This window comes from Periplaneta americana, chromosome 9 (genome assembly GCF_040183065.1).
Source record: "Periplaneta americana isolate PAMFEO1 chromosome 9, P.americana_PAMFEO1_priV1, whole genome shotgun sequence".
Lineage (NCBI taxonomy): Eukaryota > Metazoa > Arthropoda > Insecta > Blattodea > Blattidae > Periplaneta > Periplaneta americana.
Genome location: NC_091125.1, coordinates 145,279,892 through 145,301,634, shown reverse-complemented (window position 1 = coordinate 145,301,634; position 21,743 = coordinate 145,279,892). Strand labels below are relative to the sequence as shown.

At 34.4% G+C, this 21,743-nt stretch overlaps 1 protein-coding gene across 1 annotated transcript in view; it reads right to left on the bottom strand.

Annotated features, from left to right (window-relative positions):
- LOC138705618 (rhomboid-related protein 3-like) overlaps window positions 1-21,743 on the bottom strand; it is a 498,578-nt gene that overhangs the window by 107,138 nt on the left and 369,697 nt on the right. The gene's annotated exons all lie outside the window — the stretch shown is intronic.

Below are 21,743 nucleotides of genomic sequence, written 5' to 3'. Positions count from 1 at the left end.
CAGAGAAAGCCGCTAAGTAGCTCTGGTCGTAGTTTCAGTTTGATTTACTGCAAAGTGTGAGTTTCGTGGACAAAAGAAGTTTTTTAGTACCAAAAGTAAACATTTCGTTCATTGATATATGTTTTCTAACACAAAACCAGATTGTATTTGTTAATATCTTTCAAGTACGGTGTGTTCCCTATCATCTGGTGAGTAATAACATATTTTAATTTTCATGATTTATTCGAATCTCTAGTTTTGGGAGCCATATTTGTTTAAAAGTGCACCCTCTTGAATCTTTGAACACAAAACATGTTGTACCATAGAACATGTTCCAAAGTACACGATACTGTCGTTTTTTTTTTTCTTGTATTTTAAGATCATGCCATGAAGTAAGTCTAGAGTTAAGAGATCCTCAATTAATCCGGATGTCTTGAAGAAAGCTGTTTATGCAGTTATTGCTCCTCCAGGAAATAAAATCTAAATCAGAGAAGCCTGCTCTGGTTTATGATGGCAAATACATTTCAAATATGATTGTCAGTTTTTACAGCTATATTTTTACCTATATTCCATGTGTTCCAACTTACAAGAGGGTATGTTCCAAGGTACATGAACCTGTTGTACCTTTGAACACAATACATATCCCTTCATTTTATTTTTTCCATCCTTAGTAGATTTGTAAAATAGAAAAATACATAAAGGAAGTTGTAAAGGAATCTGCAATAATTATTTCAAGCATTTTTTCATTAAAAAAATTTAATTTCCCAAAAATAAAGGAAATAAAATGTGAAAAGTGCTTAGAGGTATAACAGTCTCCCCTACTCATGTTAGCCCCTCGTTCTAACATAACCCTCAAAAACAAAAATTTCAATACCTATCCAAACAAAAAAAATTACAATAGGTGCACAAGATAAATGTACACCCTGTATTTATTCTTTACAATTTCCTGTTAAATTGACTTGTACATAAGCTACTAAACGTGAACAACATTATTTTAGAAGAAATGGCTGTGTGGAGGAAAAACTACACGTCGAAAACCACACTTCCGGTGTCAGGGAAGCTGCAGTAATAAATTTCCACGAAAATTTCAAAATATATTTTCTACAGCACAGCAATACCTTCTTTTCCTCTTTTTATAATGAGAATGCATAAGATAATGATTCAAATTTGTCATTTGCAAGGCCTCATATTACCTCTCTATGCGTTAGTGGATATTCAGAATCCCTACAAACAAATTCAATTCAAACACGCTAACAAATTTGAATACGTATAAAGCGCTAAACTTTCATTTGAAACACAAAGTTTGTTTTTGTGCAGGTATCCCGCTGATACCCTTTGTGACGTATTGTTTATTTTTGTTTCATTTGCTATAAACTAAAGGTTAAAGTTAGATTTTTTTTTTTTCACATTTCCTTCATGTAATCTACTACGTCAGTCAGGCCGTGAGTTAGAGAGGGAACAAGATAAACTCTGTACTAATGGTGCAATTGAATTCTACTTTTTGCTGCCGTTCTTGCTGCGAGGTATTCGTGGTGCCGTACACGCTGAAATGTCGAGAATCTGATAAATGATACAGACATACAACGATGCGACTATTTTTATACACCAGAGCGCAGCACCACGAACAGAAGATTTGAGATAATGTGGTTATTTATTCGTTTGTTTCAGAACACAACTTAGAACTTTAAAATAATATTAGTAATACGAAAGTAAATTAGGCTAGAGTAATGAATTCCTCTTCTCAGTTTGTGCTTTCACATATATGCGCTCATTCTGTGAAGGAATTTCCGTCTTGCTCTTTTGTCTGTATAGCTATCAGCGATTTGTAACTCGAAACTTCCACACACGTTGCCATCCTTGTAATATAAACGTTGAATGGAAATATTAAGGAGGAATTACGATGATGAATAGATGTGTAATATCACTAAATTAATTTAATTTGAGACATAACCTATTATAAGCATCTTAACATTCATTTTCGTTCTTTTTATGATAGATTGCTATGCATATATTTTTGTGCGAGATCGTGCGTATTTGCTTGGTTTGCACACAAAACCAACCCACGGTAAATCTAAAATTCCACATTCAGTATTCCCAACCGAACACACATAACAATTTCCCTCTTCTTACCGCTTAAGTGACATATTGATTTTACTGCTTTAGGCTTTTAACATATTATGTTTAGAGACGTTTAACATAGTAATAATTATAAATTGGAAACTTACCACTGCAATTTCACCTAAATTACACTGTTAATTATTGTTTTTAAATATTTGCAAAAATTAAGTAAACTCTACAACTCCACTAAAGTTACTGCATTTCGTGATGCATGTAACATTAAGGAAGCCGTTTGTTTTAAGTTCGCATTTATAGACTGGGAGAAAAAAAGACAGACGTATATCACGGCCTGCTGGAGTATAGTAAACACAGAAAACATTTTAAAGCAACAATGTTGAAGATAGATATTTTTGTTTTGCAAATTTGCCGTCATTGAACAGAAACCAAGATGGAGATTTCATTGCAACTAATTAGAAATTCCTCTTTCATGTATGTAATAAACGATCTTCGCACAAAATAATGTACGATACACGAGCGGTATGTTTTCTTTCAATTCTCGGAAATTAAAAAAGCTCAACTACGTTTCGCTTTTTCGAACTTTTCCTCAAACATGAAAACTTCAACATACCGCTCTTGTAACGTATATTACTATTATTGCCACTACAATCTAATAACTCATCAAACATCATTATATAATTCACATTACAATGACATTATTTCACTTTTTATGACATATTCAAGTCGTAATATAAAATAACAGGGATCATCAGTGTGGTTTTAGGCGTAATAGATTCAAATTCAACGTCGCAAATTTGTAGCGCAATAATTAACAATAGATCCCTATTAGAAACAACAACAACCAAATTTCTTGACTTAGAAATCGATAATGTGTTAAATTGGAAAAATCATATTAAAGAAATTACCCACAAACTAAATTCAGCTTGTTTTGCTATTAGATCTATGCAGAAGATAGTAAATATCAATACCTTAAAAACAATATACTCTGCATACTTCCACTCGGTAATGAGCAGGGAACGGATTTATATGGACTAAAAATATATGAAATATGTAAATATATATGTAGTTATTTTTACCAAAATATGGAATTAAATATGGATTTTTACCAAAATATGGAATTAAATATGGACTTAAAATTATAAAAAAAATGACTATGTACGTTAAATATTGGTACATTTTAATCAAACTAAACAAAAAATATAATGGACGTACCTTATCTTCCAATGTAGTTTCAACAAAACACAATTTTTATTGTCTGTTACCATAACAATAGGTTACAAACATTTCTTTCAAGTGCTGAAAAGTGAATCTTCTTCTATTGTCTCTGAGGATGGATTTATACTGACTAAAAGAGCGTTCGACGTCACAAGAAGTAACTGGTACATAATTCAATTTCACAATGTCTGCTGGGGATAAGTCCAAGTTAATCTTCACTGTTGATTCACCACTCATCACAGCAACAACCTTTTGTAGTTCTTCATATCCAGGGTTTTTTGAAAGTACAGTGTCCACCTTAGCTCTTACTGCATCTGCAACTTTACCTCTACCACGATTCAGTTGTTCCACAGTACTATTTATAATTTCAAAACTTTCAGATAATGAAAGGTGCCTATTTTGGAGACTTTTGAGCGTTTTTATGATGCATGAAAATGTATGCTGAATGTGAGCTAAGTCATTCTTCACACTTATGTCACAGGTAACTGTTTTCGCAGTATCAATTGAGACTGCATCTTCAGAGTCCAATGCAAGGAGAACATTGTTAATAGAGTCTATATGTTCGGCATAATATTCAACTGCTTCTAGCCATGTACCCCATCTAGTTAAAATTGGCTTTGGTGGCAATGGAATTTCAGGGTACATTTCTTTCAACACGTTAACTCTACTGGGAGCTTTGAGAAATACTTTTTTCACTGATGAAATCAACAAATCTACTTTAGGGAAATTGTCTCTGACCACTTCTGCCACACGATGAAATGCATGCGCCACACAAGTAAAATGAGTCAATTTAGGATATACAACAGATAATGCTTGTCCAGCTTTGACCATATAAGGGGCAGCATCGCTAATAAAGAATAACACATTATCGTACATAATACCCTTTGGCCACAGGATACCCATAGCTTCGTTGAACAGTTTAACTATAGTTTTGTTATTGCACTTTTCTAGAACATCACAATGTAAAAGAATTCGTTCAGAATATTGTTCACTTAACAAACCGATAACTACATTACCAACAAGTCTACCTTCTTTGTCGGGAGTCTCATCAATGGAAACCCAAATTGAACTATCTTTAATTTCATCTCTTATCTTCTGTATTGTCTCATCGTAGATGGATGGAGCATACGTCTTCCTAAGTGTTGACTCATCCGGGATTGTATGTTGAGTATATTTTTCAAGGAATTCCCTGAAGACCTTATTCTTTAGTTTGTAGAGAGGAATATCAGCAGAGATGAGAGAACGGCACAGGTCGATGTTAAACTCAGATCTTACATTCGATGTTGTTGGTTGTGTTAAAAACAATTGTCTCTGCTTGGAATTTAGTTGTTTGTTGGCCTGATGTTTACTAGTTGTAATGTGTTGTTGCACCAGGAACTTTTGTGTAGATGATACTGCACACTGACACAAATTACAAAATAATATTTTATTGTCAGTTGATAAACCATCTTCTTTAAATTCTGAAATGTAACTTGTTAGTTTTGATTTTAAATTGACTGAATGACGTACTTTTGGCATATTTACCGTCTTTATAGTATGATTTACAAAACTGAACCTATGTGTACTCTGACTGGCATTTAACTGTTGAGCTGCACAACTGAAGTCTGTTAAAAATTTTAAATTAAATTAATACAGTTTTGTAACTTACTTTCCCATTGTTGATAGGACTGCTAATTTTCAAATAACTCTGATGTTAAAGGGATTACTGAACATGTGTTTAAATCTCTATTGTTGAAATGTATTTTTAAAAGTTAATGGAATTTTGTTTTGTTTTATTGTTAAACCTAATATAATATGGACTGTTTTATATGAAATATGGAAAATATATGGAAATTAACGAAAATATGTACTAAACTCTAAAATATGAAAAAATATGGAAAATAAAAGTAGGATTTTTCAACCCTACACATTGTGAAACATAAAGATAATGCAAAATATAAATTATATTAGCTTTATAAGTAAATATGTATTTACATATAAATCCTTTCCCTGGTAATGAGTTTCGGAATAATATTCTGGGGAAATTCCACAGATAGTAACAGTATATTTCTATTACAAAAAAGAGTAATTAGAATAATAGTAGGTGCGAAATCTAGGGAGTCGTGTAGGACTATTTTCAAAAAACTACAAATAATGCCCATGGCTTGTCAGTATATCTTTTCATTAATAATCTTCCTCGTATGTAATCGTGAAAACTTTGTAAGTAATTCAACAGTTCATAGCATAAATACACGTCAAGAATGACTTTCATGCTCCATCAGCAAGTCTATCGTGCTATCAAAAAGGAGTGCGTTATATAACAGTAAAAATTTTTATTAGCCTCCCTAGCGATATAAATAATGAAACTCAAAACATAAATTTATTTAGGGCCAAATTGAAGAAGTACCTAATTTCTCACGCCTTCTATTCTGTAGGTGAATTCATGCCATTCAATAACACTTTATGAAATTGATACTAAAACTTTGTGCTGTACTAGTAGACTATATTTTGTAAATCTCGTCTGTATATATTACATCTAGACTGTGGCTATGAATTAAAATTTTATAATAGTATTAAGCTTTTTGACTTGTTCCACATTCTAGCTGTAAGCAATGTATGAATACCATGGAATGTTAATAAATACAATACAATACAATACAATACAATACAATACAATACTATACAATACTATTGATCAAATTTTTTGTATTCGAAAGATATTGGAGAAAAAAATTGGAGTATTTGGGCACAGTACATCAGTTATTCATAGATTTCAAAAAGGCATATGATTCGGTTAAGAGAGAAGTTTTATGTGATATTCTTATTGAATTTGGTATTCCCAAGAAACTAGTTTGATTAATTAAAATGTGTATCAGTGGAACGTACGTCAGAATCCGTATAGGTTAATTTCTGTCGGATGATTTTCCAATTCACTGCGGGCTAAGACAAGGAGATACACTATCACCTTTACTTTTTAACTTTGCTCTAGAGTATGCCATTAAGTATTTTACAAACAACTTCAAATTAGTGTAATTCTGAAAATATTGAGATTAGGACAAATGTTTATATGCTATTTTGCTCAGAATGTCTCCGGAAATAAGCACCGCAAGGGACGGTATACCCTCGTGAATCACCTTGTATACACCATGGTTTTCTTCAATTGAAAATTTAATATATAGATTAAAACATCTCATAAAAATCTGTATATTCAATTTTGTAATACAAAAAGACAATGGTGTACGTAAATAGTGGTTGGAAATTTGATGATAACGTAATTAATTTGTGTTTGAGATATTTTACAATTTTATTTATTAATCTGTAAACATATTTTATTATATTTTTATCTTATATTACAACTTATAGATGTCATAAAAGGCGAACTCGATCATCATTGTAATGTGAATTATTTCAAGAAATTTGATAGGTTATTGGACTATAAAGAATGAACATTACCGATTCATTCTTCAGGAAACGGAAATAAACAAGTGCAAAATAGAAAGCAAGAAGAGGACTATCGATAGTAAAGTCAAAAGAGGTCTGAGATTTATTTGAGAAATCTCAGATCTCGAGTGACATTTATTAGGACTATTTCGTGAATAAAATAAAAATGTAAATAATATATATCTAAAATTCGCTCACAAAATGTCAATAATTGTATATTTATGAATACTTAACATATCCAGACATTGTAAAGTCGAAATAGATGAATAAAGATTACTGCAATGAAGAAATTTAATATTATTCAGTAATGCCAATTGCGGAAAGCGAAATACAGGTTTAACAATGTTAATTACATGTACTGCGCTTTTCTTTTGTTATTATAACAGAAATACGTTTTCATTGTCTGCTGAAATCATAATTTAATTTGAACATTTTATATTATAGTTACTTCCTCTAGAGTATGCCATTAGGAAAGTCCAGGATAACAGAGAGGGTTTGGAATTGAACGGGTTACATCAGCTGCTTGTCTATGCGGATGACGTGAATATGTTAGGAGAAAATCCACAAACGATTAAGGAAAACACGGGAATTTTACTGGAAGCAAGTAAAGAGATAGGTTTGGAAGAAAATCCCGAAAAGACAAAGTATATGATTATGTCTCGTGACGAGAATATTGTACGAAATGTAAATATAAAAATTGGAAATTTATCTTTTGAAGAGGTGGAGAAGTTCAAATATCTGGGAGCAACACTAACAAATATAAATGATACTCGGGAGGAAATTAAACACTGAATAAATATGGGAAATGCCTGTTATTATTCGGTTGAGAAACTTCTATCATCCAGTCTGCTGTCGAAAAATCTGAAAGTTAGAATTACCGGTTGTTCTTTATGGTTGTGAAACTTGGACTCTCACTTTGAGAGAGGAACAGAGGTTAAGGGTGTTTGAGAATAAGGTACTTAGAAAAATATTTGGGGCTAAGAGGGATGAAGTTACAGGAGAATGGAGAAAGTTACACAACACAGAACTGCACGCATTGTATTATTCTTCACCTGACATAATTAGGAACATTAAATCCAGACGTTTGAGATGGGCAGGGCATGTAGCACGTATGGGCGAATCCAGAAATGCATATAGAGTGTTAGTTGGGAGGCCGGAGGGAAGAAGACCTTTAGGGAGGCCGAGACGTAGATGGGAAGATAATGTTAAAATGGATTTGAGGGAGGTGGGATATGATGATAGAGAATGGATTAATTTTGCTCAGGATAGGGACCAATGGCGGGCTTATGTGAGGGCGGCAATGAACCTCCGGGTTCCTTAAAAGCCAGTAAGTAAATAAGTATATTATAGTTACAAATAACCTGATTAATACATTAATTAAATGAACAATTGTTATGAAGGAGTGTCATTTTCTTTAGATACAATGGACATGGAATTAGAAGATGAAGATGTAGATGTGGAAGTAGGATTTCGCACTTTGTTTAGTACAATGGATTCATGTTCATCGATTTACGGGAAAGCAGTTGGCGACACTTACTAAACAAAAGAACGAACATGTGATAAATTGATAGTGATAAATCGAGGTGCAGAAATTATCGCGATGTATGACTGTGATTGGTTGGAATTCAAAATTTCATTACACTTCATCGGCCGAAAATGGAATGACGTCATATAAATGAAATAGTCATGTAAAATCAATTAAATCAGTCATGTTAACAAGGGTTTCATTCCATTTTTTTTATAAAGTCAGCTACAAACGCTATTATATTCGTCATACTCAAATACATCTTTCTGTTAAGAAATGAAATTATTTCGTGGATTCATTAAGATGTAAGAAAGCTGAAAAATTTTTACGGAACATTTGAAAAGGCTCCGTTTTTGGAATAAGGCCATTTTTATGGAGATCTAATTGATGTGACTTCGGAATAAAGCCCTTTGTAAAATGACTGAGTCAGTTATATTACTGGTAATAAAGAAGCTAACATATCGAACCTTATACAAGATACGTATGTATAGAGATCCAGACGCAAGCTCTGAGCATGACCTAGTTCGAAATAAACTAAATATCTTGCAGAAATATTACACAAAGGGAAGCAACTCGCAAGAATCATACAAAAAAAAAGGTTATCAAAAGAAAGAATAGGGTAGATTTAACAAAAAAATTAATAACGCAAATTAAAAACAGTTCTAAGAAAATTAAATTTAACAGGTACAAAATATTAAAAATATAATACACAATGCAGCAAACGGAGAGCTGAAAAGAACAAAAGAAACAAAGAAGAAACGGCCAGCAAATATGCAATGAAGAAATACATAGAGCTTTGACAGAAAAAAATGAATGCTTAGAACAATCTCTTTTGAACAACGAAAAACGAAATAATATATAGCTGAAAATGAAATAAAGCCAATACCCTAACTAGATAAGCATTCGAAGGAGACAGAAAATTTACTTTCCACTTAATAAATTTCAATAGGAATGGCAAGTAGGCCTAATAATTTCAATAACTTGTTGCTGGTAAGACTAAATAAGAGTGGCAAATATTTCTTGCAACATTTTACGCACAAAAATAAACAAGAAAGGCAAATAATTTTTCGCAAAAAGCTGCTGAAAAGTGAATAAGAAAGGTACCCGCTTCTTCCTCCATTTCTTCATAATAAATAGTTTCATATGTTATTTAATGAACTTCAGCGATAGGTACGCTGAATGGATATATGTGGATATGGAGAAGAATGGAACGTGTGAAATGGACAGACAGAATAAGAAATGAAGCTGTGTTGGAAAGAATGGGTGAAGAAAGAATGATGCTGAAACTGATCAGGAAGAGGAAAAGGAATTGGTTTGGTCACTGACTGAGAAGAAACTGCCTACTGAAGGAATGGTGAACGGAAGAAGAGTTCGGGGTAGAAGAAAATATCAGATCATAGACGACATTAAGATATATGGATCATACGAGTAAACGAAAAGGAAGGTAGAAAATATGAAAGATTGGAGAAAGCTGGGTTTGCAGTGAAAGACTTGTCCTCGGGCAGAACACTAAATGAATATGTCAGGCGAAGAATAGAATGCATGGGGTTCTGCGTTGTGTAACTTTCTCCATTCTCCTTAACTTCATCCCTCTTACAAGTAAACGTTCTGAAGGGGGCAGATAAAAAAAATAATTTTTTTTCTTCCACCATGTTAATAATGTCAAAAGAAGTGCTTATACAAATTTTGGCCACTCGACCGCAATTACGAGGGCCGTAAAAAATAAGTTCGCCAGGGGCCGTTAACAGAAAAGAAAACAAAATTTCATTGGACAAATTTATTGCAACAGACATAGCAATTGTTGAGCTATTTTTAAACATATTTTTCATCGGAACTGAGACTTTTTCATATCATGGGCTCGACAGAGAGAGTTGCAGACGCAGTCAAACGCTGGTTCAATCTGAGGCGGCTGACTTCTACGACACAAAAATTGATCCCATGGTATGACAAATATCTCAATTCCAGTGGGGGATATGTTGACAAATAGCGCAACAATTGCTGTATCTGTTTCAATAAATATTTTCATGCAATTCTGTTTTTTTCTATAAACGGCCCCAGGGAAAATCACTTTCTGGACGGTCTCGTAATTGCGCTCGAGTGGCCAAAATTTGTATAAGCCCTTCTTTTGACATTATTAACATGGTGAAAGAAAAAAATTTAACTTTTTTATCTGCCCCCATCAGAACGTTTGCTTGTTAGGGCCAAATATTTTCCTAAGCACCTTATTTTCAAACACTCTTAGCCTCTGTTCCTCTCTCAAAGTGAGAATCCAAGTTTCACAACCGTACAGAACAACCGGTAAAGGATTTATAAAGAGTTATTAGAGATATCTACTGCTATTTTCAAGAAGAATATCTATCACTGCTTTCAACAAGTTATATCATGCTATATGAACTCAAACTTGGATGTAATAAATTATAACCACTGAACCAACGAATATAACATGTTCCAAAAGTTGGAGCGCAAAATTTATAATGAGAGAATATGCGCAATTTACGCTCAACTTTTTTATTTTCTGTTGAACTGCTACAAAGAAAAGCCTGGTAATGTAATATAATTTGCTGTCTGGTTTCGGGCTATTCATTCAGCACATTTTAATTACAACTCGGAGCATTAAATAAAGCCAATGAACCGGGCGCACAATGCGTTACTATGAGTTTGTACTTTTTATTATCTCGTGTCCACACAGTCACCACATTATTGGGACGGTTCGTCAGCTGCTCTATCATACAGCCTATAAGGCCAATACCCACACTCCACCCTTTTGTTGACTGCCTTCTGTCACGCAGAGGAGACTCGTGTTACAAATAATGTAATCATTTCTATTCTCTCGTGCTACACTGCATAAAGAAATTAATATTCCTCAAATTCTATAGAAGCTTGTAAAAGATTTCGATAAAAAATCCCAATAAGGCTACATGTGGCTGGAATACTGGCGTTATAATGAATATCCACACAAGGAAGTGTTCGGCGAATTGATATCATTGCCATTAAGAACAACTCGGCATACATTCTCGATCCCACCATCAGATTTGAGACACATGCAGATCAACCGCATGAGGTGGACAGTAAAAAGAAACGGATCTATGAACCAACAATCCCGTTCTATAAAGATAAATATAGCCTGTCCCACATTGATGTAATAGGCCTGATGGTGGGAGCACGAGGTACCATACCCTCCTTCTTTGCCAACAAATGTAAAAACCTGGGGCTAACACACAGCATTGTGAAGGAAATAGCCATTAGTGCCCTCGAAGGATCGGTTCAGATATTGAGAAATCACTTGTATGGGAGTGATAATAGAAATTTCAAGTTATCTTAACCGATGGCTGTTAATTGGTTTAGATATCAATCCCAATAAATCCGTACTATTATCTTTCTCGCGGTATATCTGATGATATCCCCCCTTCTTAACTGTAAATGAGCACAAACGTTACTTTGGTGTAAATTTTTCTGACATTTTGTATATTCGATTCCCTAACTGTTTCAAATGTAGGGTAAACTAGGGTCTGTTGGACAGTCGGGCATGTTGGACACTCCGTACTTTAACGTGTTACCACGCCACTTGTGGGCACCACATTCAGCTAGAAGTCAATGACGGAAGTAGCCACGAGTGGGGCTACTTCTGTCATTGACTTCTAGCAGAATGTGGTGCCCACAAGTGGCGTGGTAACACGTTAAGGTACGGAGTGTCCAACATGCCCGACTGTCCAACAGACCCTAGTTTACCTTATATCATTTTACCTTTTAGGTGTGTTTCCAAATTATATATAGGCTAATACGCTTTGTCAAATTTGGCAACCTTTTCGCAAGGGAAGCTAAATTTATTATTATTATATTATGAAGGCATAACACCCAAAACCTGTCTGAAAAAATATAGCTTATGGCAGACCTGCAGAACTGTAGCTTCCCAGAGCGACTGCTTTCCTCCCTTTTCTTACCCCACCCACCTTTTCTACCTGTGCGGTCATAGCGTTCTAGTTACGTTCGGCTGCATCAACATTCATTCTCGCGGCGGCAGGTATACAATACGCTATCAAGAATTACAAATGAGCAGATAATAAAATCCTTAGGAACATATCTTTAGAAAGTAAGCGAAAAATGAATGAGGGAAATAAATATGTTAAAAGACATGTAAAATAAATTTTAAAACGTATGTATGCATATAATGTAAGAAGGTCTACCCATGTATATGTCGTCCTATTATTAGTAAGTCCACTTTTTGTGTAAAATAAGTTAAGTACAGTCCCCGACTTGTCTCTCCGTGCTCTGTATTCTACTAAAATGAAATAAGTCCGAAATGTTGCATGCAGGTAACAAATCAATTACATTATTTGAAGAATTTATTTTGATTTTTCGTGCATTAATAAAGTCGTAACTCTTGTTTTTACAAAACTTGCATTACTGGTATTAACTGGTTTTTACTAGTAATAGGACGATAAATAAATTGTACGTTGATAAGTGAGTGATAGCTATATGACCGGATGTCAATGCTGTCATTCAAAATTGTAACGCACTCCAGACAAATAAATATATAAATAAATAAATTATATATACACAATACGCGCACTGCAGTTTAAAGAGAACTGGAACATGGCAAAATCTAAACCCGTGAAGAAATACTATTTCCAAAGGAAATGGGAATATTATTATTTGGTTGTTGAAGACGAGAGAATTGCTTTTTTTACTGTGTCCCATCCAATTTATTTTTATTCGTCATGTCAATATTAAACCACATTTCAACAAAGCCCATATTAAGAATTATGTAATGCACAAACTTTCGGGTGAATTCATTATTACGAACTGTATATTGATTATTTATTTATATACTGTTAAATTAAGGACGTCACTCGTTGTGTTTATTTTGAATTGAAATTAATAGCGGCTTTCAAGGTCAATTACTTAAATGTTATACATTTATGTTTCCGTAGGTGATGATCGGAGGAAAGTTTTCGAAAATCTACAACAGGTTAAGTGCAAAGAAATCTCAAAGAAACTACCGACAGGAAATCTAGCATAATTGTAAACCCTGAAACGAGATAACGCATTATAAATACAATTAATTTATTACAATCCTTTTTGAAAATTACAGTGCCGCTACTGATGGACCTTGCACGGGCAAAGAATGTAAACTACTCTACGCGGAAGTCGATCATCTCCAATAGAAGTGGAGTGAGGCTGACGTCCTATTTTCCGTACTTACGGGTTCTGCAGGCCTGGCTTATGCAAACATTTCAAGAAATAAATTTGTTCAAATTTTAGTAGGGGAAAGTAGGATAAGAGTACGCACAGTCTAAGAGTACGAACCCTCCGAATATTTTATGGTAATTTCGATGTTGGCAAAACTGACTGTCCATATGTTGTGTGAGTGAAGAAAGACAAGTTGGATGTGGTGCTAATCGCTCCGAGTTTCGTATAGTTGTTTTAAAGGTAAGATGTCTGTGGTATTGTCAACTTTCGAGATATGTAAACAATATTTTTGGACAATCGTCCATTTTTTGTTACTTACTGTTAGTGTTTCAAATCCCCACACGAATCCCTGTAACTGTAGCAACAAAGAGAAAACAATACTGTTTTTAAATTTTCCTCCACGCCGTGCGGGAAGTAAAATTACACATATGCTTCTTCATACCTTCGTTTCGATTTCTCCGGTATTAGTGAAGCACAATCTACTTTCCACGCTTCTTCTGTATCACTACATTCAATAGCATCCGCATAATGGTTATCAAAATCATTTCTGCTACGAATTATACGGTTAATATCAAAACTAGTAGAAAATACAACTTATGCAGAAAGACAAAACACAATAATGAAATAGTTTGTATATAACAGTAGTATCACAGCAACAAAATCCAAAGTCCCATTAAAATGTAAATCTAAAAGAAACAAAATCAATCTTTATCTAAAATCAATATAACATTAAAACATATTACTTACTTACTGGCTTTTAAGGAACCCGGAGGTTCATTGCGCCCTCACATAAGCCCACCATTGGTCCCTATCCTGAGCAAGATTAATCCATTCTCTATCATCATATCCCACATCCCTCAAATCCATTTTAATATTATCTTCCCATCTACGTCTCGGCCTCCCCAAAGGTCTTTTTCCCCTCCGGCCTCCCAACTAACACTCTATATGCATTTCTGGATTCCCCCATACGTACTATATGCCCTGCCCATCTCAAACGTCTGGATTTAATGTTCCTAATTATGTCAGGTGAAGAATATAATGCGTGCACTTCTGTGTTGTGTATCTTTCTCCATTTTCCTGTAACTTCATCCCTCTTAGCCCCAAATATTTTTCTAAGCACCTTATTCTCAAACACCCTTAATCTCTGTTCCTCTCTCAAAGTGAGAGTCCAAGTTTCACAACCATAAAGAACAACCGGTAATATAACTGTTTTATAAATTCTAACTTTCAGATTTGTTGACAGCAGACCGGTTGATAAAAGCTTCTCAACCGAATGATAAGAGGCATTTCCCATATATGTTGTGTGTTTAATTTCCTTCCGAGTATAATTTATATTTGTTACTGTTTCTGCAAGATATTTGAACTTTTCCACCTCTTCAAAAGATAAATTTCCAATTTTTATATTTCCATTTTGTACAATATTCTCGTCACGAGACATAATCATATACTTTGTCTTTTCGGGATTTACTTCCAAACCTATCTCTTTACTTGCTTCCAGTAAAATTCTCGTGTTTTCCCAAATCGTTTGTGGATTTTCTCCTAACATATTCACGTCATCCGCATAGACAACAGCTGATGTAACCCGTTCAATTCCAAGCCCTCTCTGTTATCCTGGACTTTCCTAATGGCATACTCTAGAGCAAAGTTAAAAAGTAAAGGTGATAGTGCATCTCCTTGCTTTAGCCCGCAGTGAATTGGAAACGCATCTGACAGAAACTGACCTATACGAACTCTGCTGTACGTTTCACTGAGACACATTTTAATTAATCGAACTAGTTTCTTGGGAATACCAAATTCAATAAGAATATCATATAAAACGTCTTTCTTAACTGAGTTATATTAATTAATTAATTTAAATTAATGATCGTCCAAAAAAATAGTATGCAATACATGCGTGTGAAGTGCATAACAGAATCTCGGAAACTGAAAAAATCTCGCTCCGCTGTTTTTTTGAAACTTTTCCTCGGGTCTGCACTTCCCACACTTGTATCGCAATATACTATAGTAGGGACAAGAAAGGACCATAAAAATGACTTTATCGTATTAAGGCTGCAAAATGTTATTGGCAAATAAATTTCTCTATATATTAAATAACACGATGGAAGTGATATTCATCTTCTTTTAGAATGAAGAGGTAGCAACAATACATTTTTGTGCAATACTCGATGCAGTGTCTGATTTTCAGTACGAGGAACAACAATGGCGTCAGGAGTTATTAAAGGTGCGTTCTGATTTTAAATGGGTTGTTTCTACGTTCTGTTACTTCACTGCACTCTCTCTGAGCCTCAAGGCCTTTGAGAATTCCCTCTTCTTCAGCAAAGCACTTCGCAACTGTAGGAAATTTCTGAGCAAGAGAGAATCTTACTTCCTTTACAACCACGTGTGAGAAGTTCCGCTTCAAAGGGCGCTCTCTCTCTCTCTCTCTCTCTCTCTCTCGCCGTTCTATGCAGGCAACTTCTCCAGCATCGGAGTGGGCGGGTAGTCTATACATCACCAGCAGGCGATGTCCATACAAGCCGACCGGAAGCATGGCAAGGCGCTAGGAATCCAAGATGAAAGAGTTCACCCCGGTAAATGGATATTCACCTATATGTTGTGGGGAGCTAGATGTTGTTGCTTGGTTATTTAGCGTTTATGAGCGGTCTATCGTAGTTATCTATGTACGAACAATTTATAAATTCGTTAATCTTCGATGCAACTTGTATGTATGTATGTATGTATGTATTTATTCACACTGCAAATGGGTATATACCCGGTGGCAGTGGTAACTAATTACACTCAATAATGACCATTAATAATAAACACAACTAATAAAACAATAATTAATATTAATAATAGTAATAATAATAATAATAATAATAATAATAATAATAATAATAATAATGATGAGCATCCTAAATTTAAGCATGGCCACTTAAAATAACATTTAAAGTAAATCCAATTTGTATCTTAACCCTAAGTTCGAACTAAGACCCACGAGTGTGACAGGTTCATACCCACACAAGTACCTTTCGGCACTACACTTATTTCGCTGTCAACTCACTCACTGTACTGGTTCTACCTGATTTCACTAACACTTCTAACCATTTCACTGTTAAAATACTTTGCACAGCCACTTCACTGACACCAACACACTTCACTTACACAATAGACTTCACTGACACTACACACTTCACTGATACAACACACTTCCTCACTGATAGAACACTTTAAATAACAAGATATCAATTACACCCTTTAAATAGTGTGTATAATATACTACCGTCTATTAGAAAAGTCATTAAGCCTATTTTTAAATGCATTTTTGGTTATTGGTAAAGCCTTTAGTAATTCTGCAGGTAAAGCATTCCAGTCCCTGATAGTACGATTGAGAAAAGAAAACTTTCCAGTGTCCGTCCTCTGTCTTCTTTCCCTCAGTTTATGAGTGATCGTTCCTTGAAGAGTAATTTGACGGCTGCAACCTATTTTTTATTTCTCTCCAGGCAGACTCACTTCTGTATGTTTTGAACATTGCGCATAATCGAATTCGCGTTCTCCGGTCCGTGAGTGTGTCCCATTTTAATGGTGAATTATTACGACAACACTTGAGAGCCCGTTTTTTAATCTTTTCCAGTGTCTTAATATGTTCTAATCTGTAAGGATCCCAACATGCAGCACCATATTCCATTACCCAGAACTTACCCCTCAGAGTTCTATGAAATGTTTATTTTTTGGTCAATTTTCTGTTCATTATTCAATATGGGATTACTGTTTGGGGTGGAAGTGCAAAAATTAATCTTAGTCCGTTAAATTTACTACAAAAACGAATAATTAAAATTTATTTGAAGAAACGTTTTGATTATCCAACTAAACTAATTTATTCTGAATATAATGTATTTAATATTGAACAAATTTATAAATATACTCTGTTAAAATTTTATCATAAAAATCGTAATAAGTTTATATTACAGGCACATAATCATGACACAAGACGAAATAATAATTCAACATTAGTAGAACCTTAATGTTTCACATCTGCTGGTCTAAAGCATAGCATTAATTTTGGCCCTCGTTTGTATAATTCTTTAGCTAAATTACACCCAGAACTTGTAACATGTAACCCATTAACATATAACAAGAAAATTAGAAACGTGTTAATGTCTTCAATTTGATTAAATAAATATATAGCCTATGTGTATGAATTAATCAGCCTATATTATATTTGTATTCTATAATTTTGGAATATATATTTTTCATAAATTGTCCTACTTTATTCACGTACGATATTATTCTTCTCTATGTTAATATTATACTGGATGTTCAGTTAAAAGTGTGTCATAGCTCGCTGTATGCTGTCATGTGGCTAGTCGATGAGCCTAGATAATTCAATCTTCCTACACATCCGCAGAGGCGTATTACTTATGTGCCAGAGAACTTGCCTAGCAAGTACGGCGTTCATTCAGAAGAGTACTTACTGATACGTACGGCAACGCCGGTAGTGACAGGAATGTGAACTGTTTCGAAACATGTACTGAAGTGAGTTTTTTTCTTACTGTCGGGATATGTGGAGAGAGTTAAGACGATTACTTACGTATTTGTTGACATTAACTTCGACGGTCAACATGGACAAGGAGCATTTGATTTGTGTTGTGGAATGTTGCCGTACGCAACCGATGATAACAAATACCCTGCATATGACTTGCCCGCGCAAAACACAGTTCGAAAGAGGTTATGGTAGACAGTAGAGACCCCATCTGTTGCTACGACGTTCAAGTTATACCGTACATGTTCTCAAGTTCAGATTGAACGCCTTGATTAATAGGTAACTTCTCTGACATGAAAGCTGAAACTCGCTTCAAATCGCTGACTCATCAACAGTGACGTCATGACGCACTTCGAAATGAACACCCAGTATTATATAATTTCATTGTAGCTGTAATTTTAATTTTAGTTCCTATTTTATTTTCTATATTCCCCTTATATTTATTTTAGTAGGTTATTTTACGACGCTTTATCAACATCTTAGGTTATTTAGCGTCTGAATAAGATGAAGGTGATAATGCCGATGAAATGAGTTCAGGGTCCAACACTGAAAGTTATCCAGCATTTGCTCATATTGGGTTGAGGGAAAACCCCGGAAAAAACCTCAACCAGGTAACTTGCCCCGACCGAGAATCGAACCCAGGCCATCTGGTTTCGCGGCTAGACGCGCTACCCGTTACTCCACAGATGTGGACTTCCCCTTATATTAATAATATATTATATTATATAATTTCATTGTACCTGTAATTTTAATTTTAGTTCCTATTTTATTTTATTTCCTATATTCCTCTTATAGCAATTAATAATATATCTGAACTGCGACCGAACACGAGCACTGCTCATTCGGTTTCAAATTTTGTTAATATTATTGTCTCCTCTTCTTATATCGATTGTATTGTATTATTTTATTTCTATTTCTGTTGATGTAATTATATTCTGTAGTCCGATGTATTATTCTGTATTATATGTTCTCTTCTGTATTATATAAATTTGTACTTGACCATGTTATAGCATCTTCCGATGCATTTGAAATTTGAAATAAACAGTATACTGTAGTTCAGAAATACTGGCCATTAAAAGTTACCTTTGTATTAAGCTCACATTCGATGCATAATCAACATGAATACAGATTGCAGTAGTCAGATGTGATGGAGATGTTATTGCGTTCGACATTATATTCGAGAATCGCGGGTTTAAATCCTGCCAAAGACAATAGCTGTTTCTTAAGGACACTGGGATAGTTTAGACAATATTTCAAAACTTTGTTTTCTTAATACTAGGCTACTAAAGACAAATACATGTAAGTTTGCCACAATATAAAGCAAATTAAAAATCTTTTATTTGAATGGATCCTGAAAAGTTTGACAATTCTAACAATTCTGCCATTTTCATTTTCTTACTGCGTGGAGTAGGTTTAATTTTTACTTAATTAATAAAAAAAATGTTTCTCTCTTCTTAACTTTTATAATGAACTGTCTAGCTTTTATTAATCAGATAATCTTTTAGTACTCTGATTTTTATTGTATTTGTAAATTTAATATTAATTGTAATTATAATTTTAATAGTATTCATAATACTATACAAGGTCCGATGGCCTTATCTCTACCAGGCTAAATAAATAAATAAATAAATAAGTAAATAAATAAATAAATAAATAAATAAATAAATAAATGGATGGATGGATGGGTGGGTGGATGGATGGATGGATAGACAGACAGGCAGACAGACAGACAGACAGGTAGACAGGTAGATAGATGGATGGAGGATGGATGGATGGATGGATGGATAGATAGATAGATAGATAGATAGATAGATAGATAGATAGATAGATAGATAGATAGATAGATAGATAGATAGATAGATAGATAGATAGATAGATAGATAGATAGATAGATAGATAGATAGACAGACAGACAGACAGACAGACAGACAGACAGACAGACAGACAGACAGACAGACAGACAGACAGACAGACAGACAGACAGACAGACAGACAGACAGACAGACAGACAGACAGACAGACAGACAGACAGACAGACAGACAGATAGATAGATAGATAGATAGATAGATAGATAGATAGATAGATAGATAGATAGATAGATAGATAGATAGATAGATAGATAGATAGATAAATAAAATAACCCGAGATCGAAATCGGGAACTTCCAGTCTTAGTCAGTACCTCTACTAACTGCAATACGAAGCTGCCAGAAAACACAAAATAACTTAAACTATGAAGTTCAAAAAGAGAGAAAGAAATGCCCTCAACTTCATCAGTTCCTGGAAATGAATCGGAATTTTGTAAGGCCACTGTCACATGTTCGTACGTGCAGACGACTCCTTTAAAAAACTGAAAAGTCATGGTTTCAAGCTTTCATGGAACATTAAACCAACAGGAAAGCACCTTGAAAAGTAACTTCCCCTTAAAGATATTTAATTACTTGCCATGAAAATGTGCTGAGTGACATTAGGCAAAGAGTTGCGGATAAAAATACATGATTGTCAACAGAAGAAAATAAAAATTTCGCTAACAGTCAATCGAAAATGTAATTACAGAGGTAATCACACACATACTTACGGGAAAACCTATTTTTTATTTTACTGGATCCTCAAACATCGGAGGCTATGCAATGCCTAGCTAGTAATCACTGGAACGTAGTGGAAATCATACACCATCAATAAGAATTAAGAGTGTGGTCTTAATAAAACTTATAATATGGATCCGGGAACCAAGGAAGAGACAAGTAAAGTGCTTTGAGTGGAATATGGCATTATATGAAGCAGAAACACGGACATTACGACGAAGTGAAGTGACTAGAAACGTTTGAAATGTTGATATGGAGAAGAATGCAGCGTGTGAAATGGACAGACAGAATAAGAAATGAAGCTGTGTTGGAAAGAGTGAGTGAAGAAAGAATAATGTTAAAACTGATCAGGAAGAGGAAAGGAAGTTGGTTGGGCCACTAGCTGAGAAGAAACTGTCTACTGAACGATGCACTGGAAGGAATGGTGAACGGGAGAAAAGTTCGAGGCAGAAGACTATTAATCAATGAAATCTAGATCCTTGAATTCCACTACATGAACGAACAAGAAATTTGTCTAGTGGCCAGACGCGAAACAACACTTCTAAAGCCATTATGGGTTCATTAGCAAAACTTATTTCTTTTCATAACTAATATCACTTTTCAAAGTATATTAATTCGAACTTCCTGAATATTGTATTTGTATTGTATTAATTACTGTATATTATGTTACGTTACTTTTTACTTGATTATTTAACGACGCAGTATCAATTGCAGGTTTATTTAGAGTCGATGAAATTGGTAATAGCGACACGGTATTTGGCGAGATGAGGCCGACAATTCATCACAGGTTACTTGATATTTGCCTTACGTATGGGGAAAATATCAGAAAAACCCCAATCAAGTGATCAGCCCAAGCGGGAATCGAACCCGCGCCCGAGTGCAACTCCGAAACGTTATATTATGTTATGTTACGTTACTTTGCATTATATCATATATTCTGTTGTGTCGTGTCGTATATTATATTATATTATATTATGTTATATTATATTATATTATATTATATTATATTATATTATATTATATTATATTATATTATATTATACTTACTTACTGGCTTTTAAGGAACCCGGAGGTTCATTTCCGCCCTCACATAAGCTCTCCATTGGTCCCTATCCTGAGCAAGATTAATCTATTCTCTATCATCATAACCCACTTCCCTCAAATCCATTTTAATATTATCCTCCCATCTACGTCTCGGCCTCCGTAAAGGTCTTTTTCCCTCCGGCCTCCCA